Consider the following 22,031-nt stretch of genomic DNA (forward strand, 5'->3'; position numbering starts at 1 on the left):
ATAGGCCTTAGGGAGACCGGTTACTGGAGGAACCACAGAGTTACGGCAAGGGTTACTGGGAACCGGTTTTAGACAGTTCTTGGAACAAGAGGACCCCCAACTCTTGATCTCCCCAGTGGACCAATCCAGGGTAGGGGAATGAAGTTGAAGCCAGGGAAGTCCAAGGAGAATTTCCGAGGTGCAATTGGGGAGGACCAAAAGTTCAATCCTCTCATGATGAGATCCGATGCTCATAAGAAGGGGCTCCGTGCGGAAACGTATGGTACAGTCCAATCTTTCATTATTTACACAATTGATGTAGAGGGGTCTGGCGAGACTGGTCACCGGCATGTTGAACCTGTTGACGAGAGAGGCCAAAATAAAATTTCCTGCAGATCCAGAGTCCAAGAAGGCCACTGTAGAGAAGGAGAAGGCAGAGGCAGACATCCGCACAGGCACAGTAAGACGTGGAGAAGCAGAGTAGACATCAAGGACTGTCTCACTTTTGTGCGGAGTCAGCGTACGTCTTTCCAGGCGGGGAGGACGGATAGGACAATCTCTCAGGAAGTGTTCGGTACTAGCACAGTACAGGCAGAGGTTCTCCATACGGCGTCGTGTCCTCTCTTGAGGTGTCAGGCGAGACCGGTCGACCTGCATAGCCTCCACGGCGGGAGGCACAGGAACAGATTGCAGGGGACCAGAGGAGAGAGGAGCCGAGGAGGAGAAACGCCTCGTGCGAACAGAGTCCATATCTTGGCGGAGTTCCTGACGCCTTTCGGAAAAACGCATGTCAATGCGAGTGGCTAGGTGAATAAGTTCATGTAGATTAGCAGGAATTTCTCGTGCGGCCAGAACATCTTTAATGTTGCTGGATAGGCCTTTTTTGAAGGTCGCGCAGAGGGCCTCATTATTCCAGGACAATTCTGAAGCAAGAGTACGGAATTGTACGGCATACTCGCCAACGGAAGAATTACCCTGGACCAGGTTCAACAGGGCAGTCTCAGCAGAAGAGGCTCGGGCAGGTTCCTCAAAGACACTTCGGATTTCCGAGAAGAAGGAGTGTACAGAGGCAGTGACGGGGTCATTGCGGTCCCAGAGCGGTGTGGCCCATGACAGGGCTTTTCCGGACAGAAGGCTGACTACGAAAGCCACCTTAGACCTTTCAGTGGGAAACAGGTCCGACATCATCTCCAGATGCAGGGAACATTGGGAAAGAAAGCCACGGCAAAACTTAGAGTCCCCATCAAATTTATCCGGCAAGGATAAGCGTATCCCAGGAGCGGCCACTCGCTGCGGAGGAGGTGCAGGAGCTGGCGGAGGAGATGACTGCTGAAGCTGTGGTAGTAACTGTTGTAGCATAACGGTCAGTTGAGACAGCTGTTGGCCTTGTTGCGCTATCTGTTGTGACTGCTGGGCGACCACCGTGGTGAGGTCAGCGACAACTGGCAGAGGAACTTCAGCGGGATCCATGGCCGGATCTACTGTCACGATGCCGGCTGGCAGGTAGTGGATCCTCTGTGCCAGAGAGGGATTGGCGTGGACCGTGCTAGTGGACCGGTTCTAAGCCACTACTGGTTTTCACCAGAGCCCGCCGCAAAGCGGGATGGTCTTGCTGCGGCGGTAGTGACCAGGTCGTATCCACTAGCAACGGCTCACCTCTCTGGCTGCTGAAGATAGGCGCGGTACAAGGGAGTAGGCAAAAGCAAGGTCGGACGTAGCAGAAGGTCGGGGCAGGCAGCAAGGATCGTAGTCAGGGGCAACGGCAGAAGGTCTGGAAACACAGGCAAGGAACACACAAGGAACGCTTTCACTGGCACTAAGGCAACAAGATCCGGCAAGGGAGTGCAGGGGAAGTGAGGTGATATAGGGAAGTGCACAGGTGAACACACTAATTGGAACCACTGCGCCAATCAGCGGCGCAGTGGCCCTTTAAATCGCAGAGACCCGGCGCGCGCGCGCCCTAGGGAGCGGGGCCGCGCGCGCCGGGACAGAACAGACGGAGAGCGAGTCAGGTAGGGGAGCCGGGGTGCGCATCGCGAGCGGGCGCTACCCGCATCGCGAATCGCATCCCGGCTGGCAGCGGAATCGCAGCGCCCCGGGTCAGAGGACGTGACCGGAGCGCTGCCGCGGGGAGAGTGAAGCGAGCGCTCGGCGTAACACAGATACTACACTTGATCTTAGCCAAAAGGCCGAGAAGCGATAACCGTGAAAGGGGCGGGCCCAACAAGGTCCCCTTCATGGGCACTATCACTGCTTGCTGTCAGGGAGGCTGCCAGACAATTTTCCATGCACACTCTGGGCTGGGGGGCAGTCAACCACCAGTACACACAGCAGAACCTAAACCCATACCATTATTGCTAAGCAGCAAGACAGGGGCCCATTGCACTCCCACGGGGCCTTTTTAAATGCAATCCATAACCCGGATTTGCCAGGAACCCTTCTTACTCCTCCTACTTGCATGTGACACTGGGCTTAGGATCTGCATAGGAAACACACACACAAGCACACACCTACCTTTGTTGCCTGCAGATGCCTCCTTGGCTGTCCCCAAACGGTATCAAACCAACACCCACGGGAAGCTGTAAGCATAGAGGACATGCCTGCACCCCATTGGACTTACCTGTGTGGGTTAAATCCGGGTTATTTGACAACCTATGGCGGTGATGGTTCTGCTCAGGCAGAGCAGTGCTGATGCTCCTCATAAAGCTGTCGCTGCTGTGAAGGTTCTAGGTGACATCACAAATCCCTATGGTTACATACACAACAAAGCTGGGTTGTTGTTGTTTACACTCTGCAAGGCCTGTGGAAGTGAGTGACATCATAGCACTGTAGTTCTGAGGGTTCAAGATGGATGCAACAATCTCCTGTTGCTTCTATGAAGGCCGTAATAGACGACATCACCAAACAGCTCCATAGTCACATACACAGCAAAGGAGAGATGTTGTTTACACCTAGTGATGTCAGTGGTATTGAGTGACATCACAGCACAGTGCTAAGGCTCCTGGGCCTGGACACAGCAGCGGCTGCAATATCTCAACGGAGAATACGTTTATATCTATGTGTGTGTGTGCGCATATATATATATATATATATATATATATATATATATATATATATATATATATATATATTTCTCCGCCGAAATCACTTTTAAACCCATTTCCACCTTTTTTTCCCTTCTCTTCCTCTTACTTTTTTTTCACGTTTTTTTACGTTTTTCTCCTTTTCGCCTCTTTTCTGGGCGTATTATTCTTCTTTTTCTTCTTTTTTTTCGTCTAATGCATACCCCATCAGTGCAGCAATGCTTATTCAATACCGCCAGCAGATGGAGACACTGGGGGATAATTTTCTAAGGATTTATACTGATTTTTCCTGTCTGAATTTGTCGCACAGAAAGTTGCAGGCCAAATATGTGTGACATTTCTGCGACTTTAGCTTCTAGAGCATTTTTACAACATTATACATAGGTGCTGAATACATAAAAAGCGACTGTTCAGCGACAGACAAGTCGCATCGGCTGAAAGTAGGCCAGAATGTCAGTCCATGTTGGAGCAGGTTTAGATACAGTCTAAAGCATAGATCTCAAAGTCTGTGCACAGAATTTAGCAAGGGCCTCGCACCTTCTGATGCATCAGGTAGGTGCACAATAGCATAGCCTAACCCTCTGTACTTTGGTCTATATTGATGCGGGACATAGACAGCCAGCTGATGACCAATCCATTAGTGCAATGGATGGCTGGAAGCATTTGTCTTTGCCTTTGCAATACCACAGAAGCAATGCATGGTCAATGTACAGCAATGACACACCTGTGTGAACAGCCAGGAGACCCCCCCCCCCATGTTATGTTACATAGTTACATAGTTAGTACGGTCGAAAAAAGACATATGTCCATCAAGTTCAACCAGGGAATTAAGGGGTAGGGGTGTGGCGCGATATTGGGGAAGGGATGAGATTTTATATTTCTTCATAAGCATTAATCTTATTTTGTCAATTAGGAACATTCAGCACCCACCCGCTATCAAGGCAGCTGCCTATCATGTCATGCCCTACCTGCACAGGTGTGCTGGCTACTCAAATGATCCAATTAAGGAGGCCATTTAGTCAGCAGCAGCAGAAGTCCTGTGCCTGGACGCTCCAACAGGGGCCAGACACAAGCAGAAGCAGAAGCAGCAGAAGCAGCAGCAGCACCACCTTTTGTTTTTTGGCTGCAGCAGCAGCAAGGCCCACAGGGCTGGCTAGCTGGCTAGCCAGCAAGCAGGTAGCAATGAAAGTAGGAATCTTTCTTTTTAACCCTGTAAGGGGGTGGTGCACTGTACCCGAAGATACTGCCATATCGGGTCAATGCATAGGGCGACGGAAGCAAGCTTCGAAATCGGCCCCCGTTCTCAAAAATCCATTTAATATATGGTCCCCAGATAGGGGACGTATCAGATATTAAACTGATAAGAACAGATACTACACTTGATCTTAGCCAAAAGGCCGAGAAGCGATAACCGTGAAAGGGGCGGGCCCAACAAGGTCCCCTTCATGGGCACTATCACTGCTTGCTGTCAGGGAGGCTGCCAGACAATTTTCCATGCACACTCTGGGCTGGGGGGCAGTCAACCACCAGTACACACAGCAGAACCTAAACCCATACCATTATTGCTAAGCAGCAAGACAGGGGCCCATTGCACTCCCACGGGGCCTTTTTAAATGCAATCCATAACCCGGATTTGCCAGGAACCCTTCTTACTCCTCCTACTTGCATGTGACACTGGGCTTAGGATCTGCATAGGAAACACACACACAAGCACACACCTACCTTTGTTGCCTGCAGATGCCTCCTTGGCTGTCCCCAAACGGTATCAAACCAACACCCACGGGAAGCTGTAAGCATAGAGGACATGCCTGCACCCCATTGGACTTACCTGTGTGGGTTAAATCCGGGTTATTTGACAACCTATGGCGGTGATGGTTCTGCTCAGGCAGAGCAGTGCTGATGCTCCTCATAAAGCTGTCGCTGCTGTGAAGGTTCTAGGTGACATCACAAATCCCTATGGTTACATACACAACAAAGCTGGGTTGTTGTTGTTTACACTCTGCAAGGCCTGTGGAAGTGAGTGACATCATAGCACTGTAGTTCTGAGGGTTCAAGATGGATGCAACAATCTCCTGTTGCTTCTATGAAGGCCGTAATAGACGACATCACCAAACAGCTCCATAGTCACATACACAGCAAAGGAGAGATGTTGTTTACACCTAGTGATGTCAGTGGTATTGAGTGACATCACAGCACAGTGCTAAGGCTCCTGGGCCTGGACACAGCAGCGGCTGCAATATCTCAACGGAGAATACGTTTATATCTATGTGTGTGTGTGCGCATATATATATATATATATATATATATATATATATATATATATATATTTCTCCGCCGAAATCACTTTTAAACCCATTTCCACCTTTTTTTCCCTTCTCTTCCTCTTACTTTTTTTTCACGTTTTTTTACGTTTTTCTCCTTTTCGCCTCTTTTCTGGGCGTATTATTCTTCTTTTTCTTCTTTTTTTTCGTCTAATGCATACCCCATCAGTGCAGCAATGCTTATTCAATACCGCCAGCAGATGGAGACACTGGGGGATAATTTTCTAAGGATTTATACTGATTTTTCCTGTCTGAATTTGTCGCACAGAAAGTTGCAGGCCAAATATGTGTGACATTTCTGCGACTTTAGCTTCTAGAGCATTTTTACAACATTATACATAGGTGCTGAATACATAAAAAGCGACTGTTCAGCGACAGACAAGTCGCATCGGCTGAAAGTAGGCCAGAATGTCAGTCCATGTTGGAGCAGGTTTAGATACAGTCTAAAGCATAGATCTCAAAGTCTGTGCACAGAATTTAGCAAGGGCCTCGCACCTTCTGATGCATCAGGTAGGTGCACAATAGCATAGCCTAACCCTCTGTACTTTGGTCTATATTGATGCGGGACATAGACAGCCAGCTGATGACCAATCCATTAGTGCAATGGATGGCTGGAAGCATTTGTCTTTGCCTTTGCAATACCACAGAAGCAATGCATGGTCAATGTACAGCAATGACACACCTGTGTGAACAGCCAGGAGACCCCCCCCCCATGTTATGTTACATAGTTACATAGTTAGTACGGTCGAAAAAAGACATATGTCCATCAAGTTCAACCAGGGAATTAAGGGGTAGGGGTGTGGCGCGATATTGGGGAAGGGATGAGATTTTATATTTCTTCATAAGCATTAATCTTATTTTGTCAATTAGGAACATTCAGCACCCACCCGCTATCAAGGCAGCTGCCTATCATGTCATGCCCTACCTGCACAGGTGTGCTGGCTACTCAAATGATCCAATTAAGGAGGCCATTTAGTCAGCAGCAGCAGAAGTCCTGTGCCTGGACGCTCCAACAGGGGCCAGACACAAGCAGAAGCAGCAGAAGCAGCAGCAGCACCACCTTTTGTTTTTTGGCTGCAGCAGCAGCAAGGCCCACAGGGCTGGCTAGCTGGCTAGCCAGCAAGCAGGTAGCAATGAAAGTAGGAATCTTTCTTTTTAACCCTGTAAGGGGGTGGTGCACTGTACCCGAAGATACTGCCATATCGGGTCAATGCATAGGGCGACGGAAGCAAGCTTCGAAATCGGCCCCCGTTCTCAAAAATCCATTTAATATATGGTCCCCAGATAGGGGACGTATCAGATATTAAACTGATAAGAACAGATACTACACTTGATCTTAGCCAAAAGGCCGAGAAGCGATAACCGTGAAAGGGGCGGGCCCAACAAGGTCCCCTTCATGGGCACTATCACTGCTTGCTGTCAGGGAGGCTGCCAGACAATTTTCCATGCACACTCTGGGCTGGGGGGCAGTCAACCACCAGTACACACAGCAGAACCTAAACCCATACCATTATTGCTAAGCAGCAAGACAGGGGCCCATTGCACTCCCACGGGGCCTTTTTAAATGCAATCCATAACCCGGATTTGCCAGGAACCCTTCTTACTCCTCCTACTTGCATGTGACACTGGGCTTAGGATCTGCATAGGAAACACACACACAAGCACACACCTACCTTTGTTGCCTGCAGATGCCTCCTTGGCTGTCCCCAAACGGTATCAAACCAACACCCACGGGAAGCTGTAAGCATAGAGGACATGCCTGCACCCCATTGGACTTACCTGTGTGGGTTAAATCCGGGTTATTTGACAACCTATGGCGGTGATGGTTCTGCTCAGGCAGAGCAGTGCTGATGCTCCTCATAAAGCTGTCGCTGCTGTGAAGGTTCTAGGTGACATCACAAATCCCTATGGTTACATACACAACAAAGCTGGGTTGTTGTTGTTTACACTCTGCAAGGCCTGTGGAAGTGAGTGACATCATAGCACTGTAGTTCTGAGGGTTCAAGATGGATGCAACAATCTCCTGTTGCTTCTATGAAGGCCGTAATAGACGACATCACCAAACAGCTCCATAGTCACATACACAGCAAAGGAGAGATGTTGTTTACACCTAGTGATGTCAGTGGTATTGAGTGACATCACAGCACAGTGCTAAGGCTCCTGGGCCTGGACACAGCAGCGGCTGCAATATCTCAACGGAGAATACGTTTATATATATGTGTGTGTGTGCGCATATATATATATATATATATATATATATATATATATATATATATTTCTCCGCCGAAATCACTTTTAAACCCATTTCCACCTTTTTTTCCCTTCTCTTCCTCTTACTTTTTTTTCACGTTTTTTTACGTTTTTCTCCTTTTCGCCTCTTTTCTGGGCGTATTATTCTTCTTTTTCTTCTTTTTTTTCGTCTAATGCATACCCCATCAGTGCAGCAATGCTTATTCAATACCGCCAGCAGATGGAGACACTGGGGGATAATTTTCTAAGGATTTATACTGATTTTTCCTGTCTGAATTTGTCGCACAGAAAGTTGCAGGCCAAATATGTGTGACATTTCTGCGACTTTAGCTTCTAGAGCATTTTTACAACATTATACATAGGTGCTGAATACATAAAAAGCGACTGTTCAGCGACAGACAAGTCGCATCGGCTGAAAGTAGGCCAGAATGTCAGTCCATGTTGGAGCAGGTTTAGATACAGTCTAAAGCATAGATCTCAAAGTCTGTGCACAGAATTTAGCAAGGGCCTCGCACCTTCTGATGCATCAGGTAGGTGCACAATAGCATAGCCTAACCCTCTGTACTTTGGTCTATATTGATGCGGGACATAGACAGCCAGCTGATGACCAATCCATTAGTGCAATGGATGGCTAGAAGCATTTGTCTTTGCCTTTGCAATACCACAGAAGCAATGCATGGTCAATGTACAGCAATGACACACCTGTGTGAACAGCCAGGAGACCCCCCCCCCCCCATGTTATGTTACATAGTTACATAGTTAGTACGGTCGAAAAAAGACATATGTCCATCAAGTTCAACCAGGGAATTAAGGGGTAGGGGTGTGGCGCGATATTGGGGAAGGGATGAGATTTTATATTTCTTCATAAGCATTAATCTTATTTTGTCAATTAGGAACATTCAGCACCCACCCGCTATCAAGGCAGCTGCCTATCATGTCATGCCCTACCTGCACAGGTGTGCTGGCTACTCAAATGATCCAATTAAGGAGGCCATTTAGTCAGCAGCAGCAGAAGTCCTGTGCCTGGACGCTCCAACAGGGGCCAGACACAAGCAGAAGCAGAAGCAGCAGAAGCAGCAGCAGCACCACCTTTTGTTTTTTGGCTGCAGCAGCAGCAAGGCCCACAGGGCTGGCTAGCTGGCTAGCCAGCAAGCAGGTAGCAATGAAAGTAGGAATCTTTCTTTTTAACCCTGTAAGGGGGTGGTGCACTGTACCCGAAGATACTGCCATATCGGGTCAATGCATAGGGCGACGGAAGCAAGCTTCGAAATCGGCCCCCGTTCTCAAAAATCCATTTAATATATGGTCCCCAGATAGGGGACGTATCAGATATTAAACTGATAAGAACAGATACTACACTTGATCTTAGCCAAAAGGCCGAGAAGCGATAACCGTGAAAGGGGCGGGCCCAACAAGGTCCCCTTCATGGGCACTATCACTGCTTGCTGTCAGGGAGGCTGCCAGACAATTTTCCATGCACACTCTGGGCTGGGGGGCAGTCAACCACCAGTACACACAGCAGAACCTAAACCCATACCATTATTGCTAAGCAGCAAGACAGGGGCCCATTGCACTCCCACGGGGCCTTTTTAAATGCAATCCATAACCCGGATTTGCCAGGAACCCTTCTTACTCCTCCTACTTGCATGTGACACTGGGCTTAGGATCTGCATAGGAAACACACACACAAGCACACACCTACCTTTGTTGCCTGCAGATGCCTCCTTGGCTGTCCCCAAACGGTATCAAACCAACACCCACGGGAAGCTGTAAGCATAGAGGACATGCCTGCACCCCATTGGACTTACCTGTGTGGGTTAAATCCGGGTTATTTGACAACCTATGGCGGTGATGGTTCTGCTCAGGCAGAGCAGTGCTGATGCTCCTCATAAAGCTGTCGCTGCTGTGAAGGTTCTAGGTGACATCACAAATCCCTATGGTTACATACACAACAAAGCTGGGTTGTTGTTGTTTACACTCTGCAAGGCCTGTGGAAGTGAGTGACATCATAGCACTGTAGTTCTGAGGGTTCAAGATGGATGCAACAATCTCCTGTTGCTTCTATGAAGGCCGTAATAGACGACATCACCAAACAGCTCCATAGTCACATACACAGCAAAGGAGAGATGTTGTTTACACCTAGTGATGTCAGTGGTATTGAGTGACATCACAGCACAGTGCTAAGGCTCCTGGGCCTGGACACAGCAGCGGCTGCAATATCTCAACGGAGAATACGTTTATATCTATGTGTGTGTGTGCGCATATATATATATATATATATATATATATATATATATATATATATATTTCTCCGCCGAAATCACTTTTAAACCCATTTCCACCTTTTTTTCCCTTCTCTTCCTCTTACTTTTTTTTCACGTTTTTTTACGTTTTTCTCCTTTTCGCCTCTTTTCTGGGCGTATTATTCTTCTTTTTCTTCTTTTTTTTCGTCTAATGCATACCCCATCAGTGCAGCAATGCTTATTCAATACCGCCAGCAGATGGAGACACTGGGGGATAATTTTCTAAGGATTTATACAGATTTTTCCTGTCTGAATTTGTCGCACAGAAAGTTGCAGGCCAAATATGTGTGACATTTCTGCGACTTTAGCTTCTAGAGCATTTTTACAACATTATACATAGGTGCTGAATACATAAAAAGCGACTGTTCAGCGACAGACAAGTCGCATCGGCTGAAAGTAGGCCAGAATGTCAGTCCATGTTGGAGCAGGTTTAGATACAGTCTAAAGCATAGATCTCAAAGTCTGTGCACAGAATTTAGCAAGGGCCTCGCACCTTCTGATGCATCAGGTAGGTGCACAATAGCATAGCCTAACCCTCTGTACTTTGGTCTATATTGATGCGGGACATAGACAGCCAGCTGATGACCAATCCATTAGTGCAATGGATGGCTGGAAGCATTTGTCTTTGCCTTTGCAATACCACAGAAGCAATGCATGGTCAATGTACAGCAATGACACACCTGTGTGAACAGCCAGGAGACCCCCCCCCCCCATGTTATGTTACATAGTTACATAGTTAGTACGGTCGAAAAAAGACATATGTCCATCAAGTTCAACCAGGGAATTAAGGGGTAGGGGTGTGGCGCGATATTGGGGAAGGGATGAGATTTTATATTTCTTCATAAGCATTAATCTTATTTTGTCAATTAGGAACATTCAGCACCCACCCGCTATCAAGGCAGCTGCCTATCATGTCATGCCCTACCTGCACAGGTGTGCTGGCTACTCAAATGATCCAATTAAGGAGGCCATTTAGTCAGCAGCAGCAGAAGTCCTGTGCCTGGACGCTCCAACAGGGGCCAGACACAAGCAGAAGCAGAAGCAGCAGAAGCAGCAGCAGCACCACCTTTTGTTTTTTGGCTGCAGCAGCAGCAAGGCCCACAGGGCTGGCTAGCTGGCTAGCCAGCAAGCAGGTAGCAATGAAAGTAGGAATCTTTCTTTTTAACCCTGTAAGGGGGTGGTGCACTGTACCCGAAGATACTGCCATATCGGGTCAATGCATAGGGCGACGGAAGCAAGCTTCGAAATCGGCCCCCGTTCTCAAAAATCCATTTAATATATGGTCCCCAGATAGGGGACGTATCAGATATTAAACTGATAAGAACAGATACTACACTTGATCTTAGCCAAAAGGCCGAGAAGCGATAACCGTGAAAGGGGCGGGCCCAACAAGGTCCCCTTCATGGGCACTATCACTGCTTGCTGTCAGGGAGGCTGCCAGACAATTTTCCATGCACACTCTGGGCTGGGGGGCAGTCAACCACCAGTACACACAGCAGAACCTAAACCCATACCATTATTGCTAAGCAGCAAGACAGGGGCCCATTGCACTCCCACGGGGCCTTTTTAAATGCAATCCATAACCCGGATTTGCCAGGAACCCTTCTTACTCCTCCTACTTGCATGTGACACTGGGCTTAGGATCTGCATAGGAAACACACACACAAGCACACACCTACCTTTGTTGCCTGCAGATGCCTCCTTGGCTGTCCCCAAACGGTATCAAACCAACACCCACGGGAAGCTGTAAGCATAGAGGACATGCCTGCACCCCATTGGACTTACCTGTGTGGGTTAAATCCGGGTTATTTGACAACCTATGGCGGTGATGGTTCTGCTCAGGCAGAGCAGTGCTGATGCTCCTCATAAAGCTGTCGCTGCTGTGAAGGTTCTAGGTGACATCACAAATCCCTATGGTTACATACACAACAAAGCTGGGTTGTTGTTGTTTACACTCTGCAAGGCCTGTGGAAGTGAGTGACATCATAGCACTGTAGTTCTGAGGGTTCAAGATGGATGCAACAATCTCCTGTTGCTTCTATGAAGGCCGTAATAGACGACATCACCAAACAGCTCCATAGTCACATACACAGCAAAGGAGAGATGTTGTTTACACCTAGTGATGTCAGTGGTATTGAGTGACATCACAGCACAGTGCTAAGGCTCCTGGGCCTGGACACAGCAGCGGCTGCAATATCTCAACGGAGAATACGTTTATATCTATGTGTGTGTGTGCGCATATATATATATATATATATATATATATATATATATATATATATATATTTCTCCGCCGAAATCACTTTTAAACCCATTTCCACCTTTTTTTCCCTTCTCTTCCTCTTACTTTTTTTTCACGTTTTTTTACGTTTTTCTCCTTTTCGCCTCTTTTCTGGGCGTATTATTCTTCTTTTTCTTCTTTTTTTTCGTCTAATGCATACCCCATCAGTGCAGCAATGCTTATTCAATACCGCCAGCAGATGGAGACACTGGGGGATAATTTTCTAAGGATTTATACTGATTTTTCCTGTCTGAATTTGTCGCACAGAAAGTTGCAGGCCAAATATGTGTGACATTTCTGCGACTTTAGCTTCTAGAGCATTTTTACAACATTATACATAGGTGCTGAATACATAAAAAGCGACTGTTCAGCGACAGACAAGTCGCATCGGCTGAAAGTAGGCCAGAATGTCAGTCCATGTTGGAGCAGGTTTAGATACAGTCTAAAGCATAGATCTCAAAGTCTGTGCACAGAATTTAGCAAGGGCCTCGCACCTTCTGATGCATCAGGTAGGTGCACAATAGCATAGCCTAACCCTCTGTACTTTGGTCTATATTGATGCGGGACATAGACAGCCAGCTGATGACCAATCCATTAGTGCAATGGATGGCTGGAAGCATTTGTCTTTGCCTTTGCAATACCACAGAAGCAATGCATGGTCAATGTACAGCAATGACACACCTGTGTGAACAGCCAGGAGACCCCCCCCCCCCATGTTATGTTACATAGTTACATAGTTAGTACGGTCGAAAAAAGACATATGTCCATCAAGTTCAACCAGGGAATTAAGGGGTAGGGGTGTGGCGCGATATTGGGGAAGGGATGAGATTTTATATTTCTTCATAAGCATTAATCTTATTTTGTCAATTAGGAACATTCAGCACCCACCCGCTATCAAGGCAGCTGCCTATCATGTCATGCCCTACCTGCACAGGTGTGCTGGCTACTCAAATGATCCAATTAAGGAGGCCATTTAGTCAGCAGCAGCAGAAGTCCTGTGCCTGGACGCTCCAACAGGGGCCAGACACAAGCAGAAGCAGAAGCAGCAGAAGCAGCAGCAGCACCACCTTTTGTTTTTTGGCTGCAGCAGCAGCAAGGCCCACAGGGCTGGCTAGCTGGCTAGCCAGCAAGCAGGTAGCAATGAAAGTAGGAATCTTTCTTTTTAACCCTGTAAGGGGGTGGTGCACTGTACCCGAAGATACTGCCATATCGGGTCAATGCATAGGGCGACGGAAGCAAGCTTCGAAATCGGCCCCCGTTCTCAAAAATCCATTTAATATATGGTCCCCAGATAGGGGACGTATCAGATATTAAACTGATAAGAACAGATTTTTTTTTAACTTGACTACCCTTACGGGGGCAACTTTATTAAAAATTAAATAATGTTAACAAAGTTGTGCAAATATGTCAATAAATACAGTTACATATAAATAACATATTTACAACATATTAAAACATAAAATGGGCACTTGGTGGCTTTACAAGATAGAATTCCATTCTTTTAAAAACCATTTTCTAGATAAAAGCGGAAATCTCTTCTTGTCTAAAAGATAGTACTGGTACATTTCATAAAAACAGATAGATAAAATGTCCTTCACAGATAAAACCTCATGCTTGAACAATAAAATATTCCTGGCCTTCCACAGAGCTGCCTTCACACAGTTTATGATCTTCCATGCAATAGTCTCTTGAGTCCGTGTTGGGCATTCCAGGCAACCATAAAAAACCACTGCAATATTTAAGTCTTTTAGTCCAGTTATCCTTTTTACCAGAGGGAGTATCTTTGTCCATATTTTCTGCGAGTAAAAACAAGTCCATATTAGATGGTGCACGGTCTCCTCTTGTCGGCATCCCTCCCTCGGGCAGGTTGCAGAGTTGGATAATCCTCTTCGGTGCTGGAATGCCCGGCATGGAAGACACTCGTGTGCGCAGCTCCAGGCCAGGTCCTTCTGTGAATTAAAAAGATAATTAATACTCAACATCTTCCAAATCTGTATACACTTCTGTTCGTTAAAATTTTTGATGGGAGTCACGGTACTGGTTTCTTTTATTTCCTTTAGTAGTTTTTTGCTATTGCACAGATCCTGAACACTTTTACCTTTAAAATTATATAAGTTTAAAATTTTTCCTAAAATCATGTATTGAGGGGGTAAATTCAAAGAATAAGGGCAACTTAAAACTGTAGAAAACCAGCCGTTCCTCCGCATAAAATAACCAGTATTAAAACGAACAAAATAAGACCAGTAGCTATCTTTAAAAACAGTAGTAAAACACATGCTAAAAAACTTTATTAAAAGGAAAGCTTTAAAATCTGGAAAATCCTTACCGCCCCTGGAGTTCGGTTTTATCACAATTTGTCTCTTTAATTTTTCGCTCTTAGAACTCCAAAAGAAAGTAAAACAAGCTTTTGTTATTTTCTTTAGAACCATTTCGGGGGGTGGGAAAACCAGACTTAAATACAATAAAATAGGTAAAAGCACCATTTTTGTAATTAAAACCTTCCCTTCCATTGTAAGTTCTCGCATGTTCCACATACATATTTTCTTATTTATTTTTTGAGCCACCAAGTCCCAGCTATTAAAACCATTATTAGACTCGTCAAAGGAGACACCTAAAATCTGCACCGACTCAGACACAGGGACGGGCACATCATACAAAGGCATTCCGCCTATGTTTAAAATGTTACTTTTGTTAAAATTGACTTTAAAACCGGAGGCACAATTAAAATATTGAATCTGTTTTAGCGTCTTCTGAAGCGATGGGGTGTCCCTGCAAAACACCGCAACATCGTCCATGTACCCCACTACCTTCGCCTCTAGTCCCCCTCCTCCTGGCAGGGGGACTCCATGGATCTGCTTATCCTTTCGTATTGTACATAAAAGAGGCTCTATTGCGCAAATGAAGAGTAGTGGGGACAAGGGACACCCCTGCTTCACTCCGGAATTTAAAATCACGCCCTGTGTCTTAAAACCATTTACTAAAATTTTACTAGTACAGTTATCATAAAAAGCTCTAAGAGACAATAAAAAGCCATCAGGTATACCCATTTTCTCTAAAACCTTAAAAAGATAAAAATGTGACACCCTGTCGAAAGCTTTTTCAAAATCTATGGATAAAACCGCCAGCTTTCCTTTTCTTAATTTGGTGTCGCTAATTACATCCTTTAAAAGGTTTAGGTTCTCCCATAAACTCCTCCCAGGCACCCCACAGACTTGGTTTGTATGAATTATTTTATGGATTACGTTCTTTAAGCGGTTAGCACACAGTTTCGCCATTATTTTATAGTCGCAGTTCAGAAGGGTGATTGGTCTCCAGTTTTTGAGTTCCGACCGGTCTCCCTTTTTGAATAGCAGGGAGACATCACCCTTCTTCCATGAGCCTGGGAGGATTTTAGACTTAAAGACTTCCGTAAAAAGGGAGAACAAATCTTCTTTTAAAATACCATAAAAAGTAACATAAAATTCAATGGGTATACCATCCGGCCCAGGCACTTTACCTGTTTTAAAACTCTTGACGGTCTCTAAAATCTCCTGCTCTGAAATATTCTGCAATAAAAAAGACTGTGAGACAGGATCTAAAAAATTGGTGATCTCCTTTAACGAGTCATTCATAAAACATTCATCAATGTGTTTTACATTAAAAAGATCCGCATAAAACTCTTGCACCTTTTTAAAAATACCCTGTACATCATTCACTCCTTCAATGTTTTCTATTAACCTTCTATTTTCATGTATTTTCTTAAAAAAATACCTGGAGCAGGTCTCGTTTTCCTCAAGATGCTGTATTCGAGACCTAAAGATAATTTCTTTTCCTTTCTGCTCCAGGCACTTAGTTATTTCTTTTTTAAGATCATGTACCTCCTTCTCCACCTCCATCCCATGTGCTCTGAATTTGTACAGGGTTTGCAGACGAGTATTTAGGATATTATAAAATTCACGTTTTTCTTTAGCTTTCCTAACCCCAACACGGATAAAAAATTCTTTTATTTTTAGTTTCATTTTTTCCCACCAGATACTGGTGGGAGTGTTGGGGTCTTTTACTCGTCTGCATTCCTTGTAAAAGGTGATAAAATCTGATAAAACCTGCGGATCTTCTAAAAGGGACACGTTTAACTTCCAGGCATTCCTACCAGTTCTCCTTTTAAAATCACTTTTAACTTTAAAATACAATAATTTATGGTCAGAAAAAACATTGGTAAAAAGATCACAGTTAAAAGGCAGTACTTGATAAGAACAAAAAATAAAATCTATCCTGGAGCTACAGCTTGCATTGCTCCAGGTAACACCGTCTTCCTCTGGTACGTTAAAATTACATTTTTTAAAAACATCAGTGAGATTAAAATCTAAAATCAAGTTTTTTAACATAAAAGACGTCTTATCATAGTTCCTACTCACTGCGTTCGAAAAACGGCGTTCTCCCCTTAAAATACAATTAAAATCACCTGATAAAACAAGAGGACTAGAATTGTTAATAAAAAGGGGTAAAATCTCCAACATTTTTATTCTTTCATTCTTATCAGGAGAACCATAAAAATTAAAAAACTGCCATTTAATACCATTAATAAAAGCGCTGACCAATAAAATTCTGCCTGATAAAATTTCGTTAAAACTCTCAATTAAAACGTTCCCTTTAAAAAGTATGGCGACCCCTGCTGATCTGGACTCATTTGATCCAGACCAGACAGATGGACCGTGCACCCAATCATCTTCATATTCTTTATAATTTAATCTGTGCGGGATGCCACATTCCTGCAGGAAAAGGACGGAAGCAGCAAAAACCGACAAGTAATTAAATAGGGCAACCCTTCTTACTCTGGCGCTCACACTTCTCACATTCAAGGACAGACCGGACAACTCAGCCATGGGAATGTACAAGAAAACGTCTTACACCTCTGATTCCCCCTCCGAAGCCTCATACCCCCCAAAATCTGACTCAACTGTACGCATAGAGGAAGCAGGAGAGGAGGCACCATCACTCAGCCGACCCCCCTCCTCCATCATGATTGAGGCATAGTTGTTCTCGGGCATCCTGGCAATCAGGGCTCCAGACTCATTGGGTTCTTCCACCTCTTGCCCCTCCATAGGGGTCGGGTGTTCACTTAGTTCCGTCTCTGGTACCTCAGAGACGGTCACCCCTGAAACCTCCTCCTGGCAGGGAGATGGGGGGGTATCCCCTATGGGGACCTGTGGAGGAACGTCACTTGGGTTCCCTGCATCCGCAGGTACTTCCATCGGCTCCCCCTGGACCGCCTCCGAATAGAGTCTTCTGGAGCCCCTCCGCCTTTTAACCTTCACCTCTCCACCCGGATCATCGCTCTCAGGGGGACCCTGAGCCAGAGGTTGCTGAGAAGCGGATTCGGCCGCCGTCCGCTCCTCTCTTAACCCAGCATGCTCCTGGGGGCCAGTTTTTCCACCACTTGCACGTTTTTTGGCCATCCTCTGCTCTTTAGGGTCCCCTCCTTTTGCCTGAGGGGGGTCTTTCTCCTTCTCCATCTCACCGCTTACCTCTTGTGGGGGGGTAATCACTGGCTCTGCTTGCCTCGGCTGGTGTCCCGGTTGCTGTCCTTGCTGCCTCCAGGGTTGCCACTGCTGCTCCGTCCTATGTCTGTGGGGACAAGAGGAGAAAAGGTGACCGAATTGTTGACAGAAATTGCACCTCCCTCCTCTTGTGCATTTCTCTGTCTCGTGCTGTGTGCTACCACATTTTTTGCATGTACTTTCACAGTTTTCTTTTGTGTGTCCATATCTGTGACACTTCCTGCAGTAGCTTGGCATCCCCGCATAAAAGAGGTCGCCACACATATTATTTATTTTAAAACGAGCTGGTGGTAGTTGTATTCCCCCTGGCAATCTGTCATCTTTTTTGCATGTAACCTGAAATCTCCACTTAGATGTCCAGATGCCACAGCTGTTCATGATTTTTCCTCTGCACTCAACCTTACTAAAATAGACTTGTAAAAACAACTCAACATCGTGTAGGTTGGCGAAAGGGGAATACATCTTTACTACCACCAGCTTAATATCGTCTAGAACGTGCTCAATAATCCGGACACCCTGAAGCTTTTTGTCTTTACTCGCAGCAGCTCTGGTAACAAAATCTCTGTGGATGCCATTTTGTGTGAACGTCACATCAAAAATTTTACGCTTCGGGTAGTCCTGGATTGCCAATATCTCGCCCTTCTGTATTCCGAAAACTCCTCCGAGCACGTCCTCTACTACGAATTTCAAATCGTCCGCCCTTTTGGTATCATCCGTGAGAATGACTCTCACGGTGTTTTTGATCCTTGCGTATGCCGGCACAGAACCTGGATCCGGATCATCATCCATGGTTCTAACCTCTCTCCACCCGAAGGTCTTGAGAGGCGATCGCCACTCGTTACCCTGGGACTAGGCCCTCTCCCCAATAGCAACAAGTGGGCGATCCCACAAGGCCGAGGAGAGGGGTACCCGAGTACCTTCTGACCAGATCTCCTGTATTACTACACTTGATCTTAGCCAAAAGGCCGAGAAGCGATAACCGTGAAAGGGGCGGGCCCAACAAGGTCCCCTTCATGGGCACTATCACTGCTTGCTGTCAGGGAGGCTGCCAGACAATTTTCCATGCACACTCTGGGCTGGGGGGCAGTCAACCACCAGTACACACAGCAGAACCTAAACCCATACCATTATTGCTAAGCAGCAAGACAGGGGCCCATTGCACTCCCACGGGGCCTTTTTAAATGCAATCCATAACCCGGATTTGCCAGGAACCCTTCTTACTCCTCCTACTTGCATGTGACACTGGGCTTAGGATCTGCATAGGAAACACACACACAAGCACACACCTACCTTTGTTGCCTGCAGATGCCTCCTTGGCTGTCCCCAAACGGTATCAAACCAACACCCACGGGAAGCTGTAAGCATAGAGGACATGCCTGCACCCCATTGGACTTACCTGTGTGGGTTAAATCCGGGTTATTTGACAACCTATGGCGGTGATGGTTCTGCTCAGGCAGAGCAGTGCTGATGCTCCTCATAAAGCTGTCGCTGCTGTGAAGGTTCTAGGTGACATCACAAATCCCTATGGTTACATACACAACAAAGCTGGGTTGTTGTTGTTTACACTCTGCAAGGCCTGTGGAAGTGAGTGACATCATAGCACTGTAGTTCTGAGGGTTCAAGATGGATGCAACAATCTCCTGTTGCTTCTATGAAGGCCGTAATAGACGACATCACCAAACAGCTCCATAGTCACATACACAGCAAAGGAGAGATGTTGTTTACACCTAGTGTTGTCAGTGGTATTGAGTGACATCACAGCACAGTGCTAAGGCTCCTGGGCCTGGACACAGCAGCGGCTGCAATATCTCAACGGAGAATACGTTTATATCTATGTGTGTGTGTGCGCATATATATATATATATATATATATATATATATATATATATATATATATATATATATTTCTCCGCCGAAATCACTTTTAAACCCATTTCCACCTTTTTTTCCCTTCTCTTCCTCTTACTTTTTTTTCACGTTTTTTTACGTTTTTCTCCTTTTCGCCTCTTTTCTGGGCGTATTATTCTTCTTTTTCTTCTTTTTTTTCGTCTAATGCATACCCCATCAGTGCAGCAATGCTTATTCAATACCGCCAGCAGATGGAGACACTGGGGGATAATTTTCTAAGGATTTATACTGATTTTTCCTGTCTGAATTTGTCGCACAGAAAGTTGCAGGCCAAATATGTGTGACATTTCTGCGACTTTAGCTTCTAGAGCATTTTTACAACATTATACATAGGTGCTGAATACATAAAAAGCGACTGTTCAGCGACAGACAAGTCGCATCGGCTGAAAGTAGGCCAGAATGTCAGTCCATGTTGGAGCAGGTTTAGATACAGTCTAAAGCATAGATCTCAAAGTCTGTGCACAGAATTTAGCAAGGGCCTCGCACCTTCTGATGCATCAGGTAGGTGCACAATAGCATAGCCTAACCCTCTGTACTTTGGTCTATATTGATGCGGGACATAGACAGCCAGCTGATGACCAATCCATTAGTGCAATGGATGGCTGGAAGCATTTGTCTTTGCCTTTGCAATACCACAGAAGCAATGCATGGTCAATGTACAGCAATGACACACCTGTGTGAACAGCCAGGAGACCCCCCCCCCCCCATGTTATGTTACATAGTTACATAGTTAGTACGGTCGAAAAAAGACATATGTCCATCAAGTTCAACCAGGGAATTAAGGGGTAGGGGTGTGGCGCGATATTGGGGAAGGGATGAGATTTTATATTTCTTCATAAGCATTAATCTTATTTTGTCAATTAGGAACATTCAGCACCCACCCGCTATCAAGGCAGCTGCCTATCATGTCATGCCCTACCTGCACAGGTGTGCTGGCTACTCAAATGATCCAATTAAGGAGGCCATTTAGTCAGCAGCAGCAGAAGTCCTGTGCCTGGACGCTCCAACAGGGGCCAGACACAAGCAGAAGCAGAAGCAGCAGAAGCAGCAGCAGCACCACCTTTTGTTTTTTGGCTGCAGCAGCAGCAAGGCCCACAGGGCTGGCTAGCTGGCTAGCCAGCAAGCAGGTAGCAATGAAAGTAGGAATCTTTCTTTTTAACCCTGTAAGGGGGTGGTGCACTGTACCCGAAGATACTGCCATATCGGGTCAATGCATAGGGCGACGGAAGCAAGCTTCGAAATCGGCCCCCGTTCTCAAAAATCCATTTAATATATGGTCCCCAGATAGGGGACGTATCAGATATTAAACTGATAAGAACAGATACTACACTTGATCTTAGCCAAAAGGCCGAGAAGCGATAACCGTGAAAGGGGCGGGCCCAACAAGGTCCCCTTCATGGGCACTATCACTGCTTGCTGTCAGGGAGGCTGCCAGACAATTTTCCATGCACACTCTGGGCTGGGGGGCAGTCAACCACCAGTACACACAGCAGAACCTAAACCCATACCATTATTGCTAAGCAGCAAGACAGGGGCCCATTGCACTCCCACGGGGCCTTTTTAAATGCAATCCATAACCCGGATTTGCCAGGAACCCTTCTTACTCCTCCTACTTGCATGTGACACTGGGCTTAGGATCTGCATAGGAAACACACACACAAGCACACACCTACCTTTGTTGCCTGCAGATGCCTCCTTGGCTGTCCCCAAACGGTATCAAACCAACACCCACGGGAAGCTGTAAGCATAGAGGACATGCCTGCACCCCATTGGACTTACCTGTGTGGGTTAAATCCAGGTTATTTGACAACCTATGGCGGTGATGGTTCTGCTCAGGCAGAGCAGTGCTGATGCTCCTCATAAAGCTGTCGCTGCTGTGAAGGTTCTAGGTGACATCACAAATCCCTATGGTTACATACACAACAAAGCTGGGTTGTTGTTGTTTACACTCTGCAAGGCCTGTGGAAGTGAGTGACATCATAGCACTGTAGTTCTGAGGGTTCAAGATGGATGCAACAATCTCCTGTTGCTTCTATGAAGGCCGTAATAGACGACATCACCAAACAGCTCCATAGTCACATACACAGCAAAGGAGAGATGTTGTTTACACCTAGTGATGTCAGTGGTATTGAGTGACATCACAGCACAGTGCTAAGGCTCCTGGGCCTGGACACAGCAGCGGCTGCAATATCTCAACGGAGAATACGTTTATATCTATGTGTGTGTGTGCGCATATATATATATATATATATATATATATATATATATATATATATATATTTCTCCGCCGAAATCACTTTTAAACCCATTTCCACCTTTTTTTCCCTTCTCTTCCTCTTACTTTTTTTTCACGTTTTTTTACGTTTTTC

General features: G+C 45.9%; 6 non-coding genes and 1 pseudogene across 6 annotated transcripts; all 7 read right to left on the reverse strand.

The window, feature by feature from the left end:
- Window positions 1-2,109: 2,109 nt before the first annotated feature.
- On the reverse strand, window positions 2,110-2,180 carry LOC130344603 (U2 spliceosomal RNA; annotated as a pseudogene).
- Window positions 2,181-4,280: 2,100 nt separating this feature from the next.
- LOC130344614 (U2 spliceosomal RNA) lies at window positions 4,281-4,471 on the reverse strand. Its single transcript, XR_008883503.1, has one exon. It is a non-coding gene; the product is annotated as a U2 spliceosomal RNA (small nuclear RNA).
- Window positions 4,472-6,552: 2,081 nt separating this feature from the next.
- On the reverse strand, window positions 6,553-6,743 carry LOC130344615 (U2 spliceosomal RNA). The gene has a single exon (XR_008883504.1). It is a non-coding gene; the product is annotated as a U2 spliceosomal RNA (small nuclear RNA).
- Window positions 6,744-8,831: 2,088 nt separating this feature from the next.
- Window positions 8,832-9,022, reverse strand: LOC130344616 (U2 spliceosomal RNA). The gene has a single exon (XR_008883505.1). It is a non-coding gene; the product is annotated as a U2 spliceosomal RNA (small nuclear RNA).
- Window positions 9,023-11,111: 2,089 nt separating this feature from the next.
- Window positions 11,112-11,302, reverse strand: LOC130344617 (U2 spliceosomal RNA). Its single transcript, XR_008883506.1, has one exon. It is a non-coding gene; the product is annotated as a U2 spliceosomal RNA (small nuclear RNA).
- Window positions 11,303-13,393: 2,091 nt separating this feature from the next.
- On the reverse strand, window positions 13,394-13,584 carry LOC130344593 (U2 spliceosomal RNA). The gene has a single exon (XR_008883492.1). It is a non-coding gene; the product is annotated as a U2 spliceosomal RNA (small nuclear RNA).
- A 7,247-nt stretch (window positions 13,585-20,831) lies between these two features.
- LOC130344619 (U2 spliceosomal RNA) lies at window positions 20,832-21,022 on the reverse strand. The gene has a single exon (XR_008883507.1). It is a non-coding gene; the product is annotated as a U2 spliceosomal RNA (small nuclear RNA).
- Between the last annotated feature and the right edge of the window lie 1,009 nt (window positions 21,023-22,031).

Source organism: Hyla sarda, unplaced genomic scaffold, assembly GCF_029499605.1.
Source record: "Hyla sarda isolate aHylSar1 unplaced genomic scaffold, aHylSar1.hap1 scaffold_723, whole genome shotgun sequence".
In the NCBI taxonomy this organism is placed as follows: domain Eukaryota; kingdom Metazoa; phylum Chordata; class Amphibia; order Anura; family Hylidae; genus Hyla; species Hyla sarda.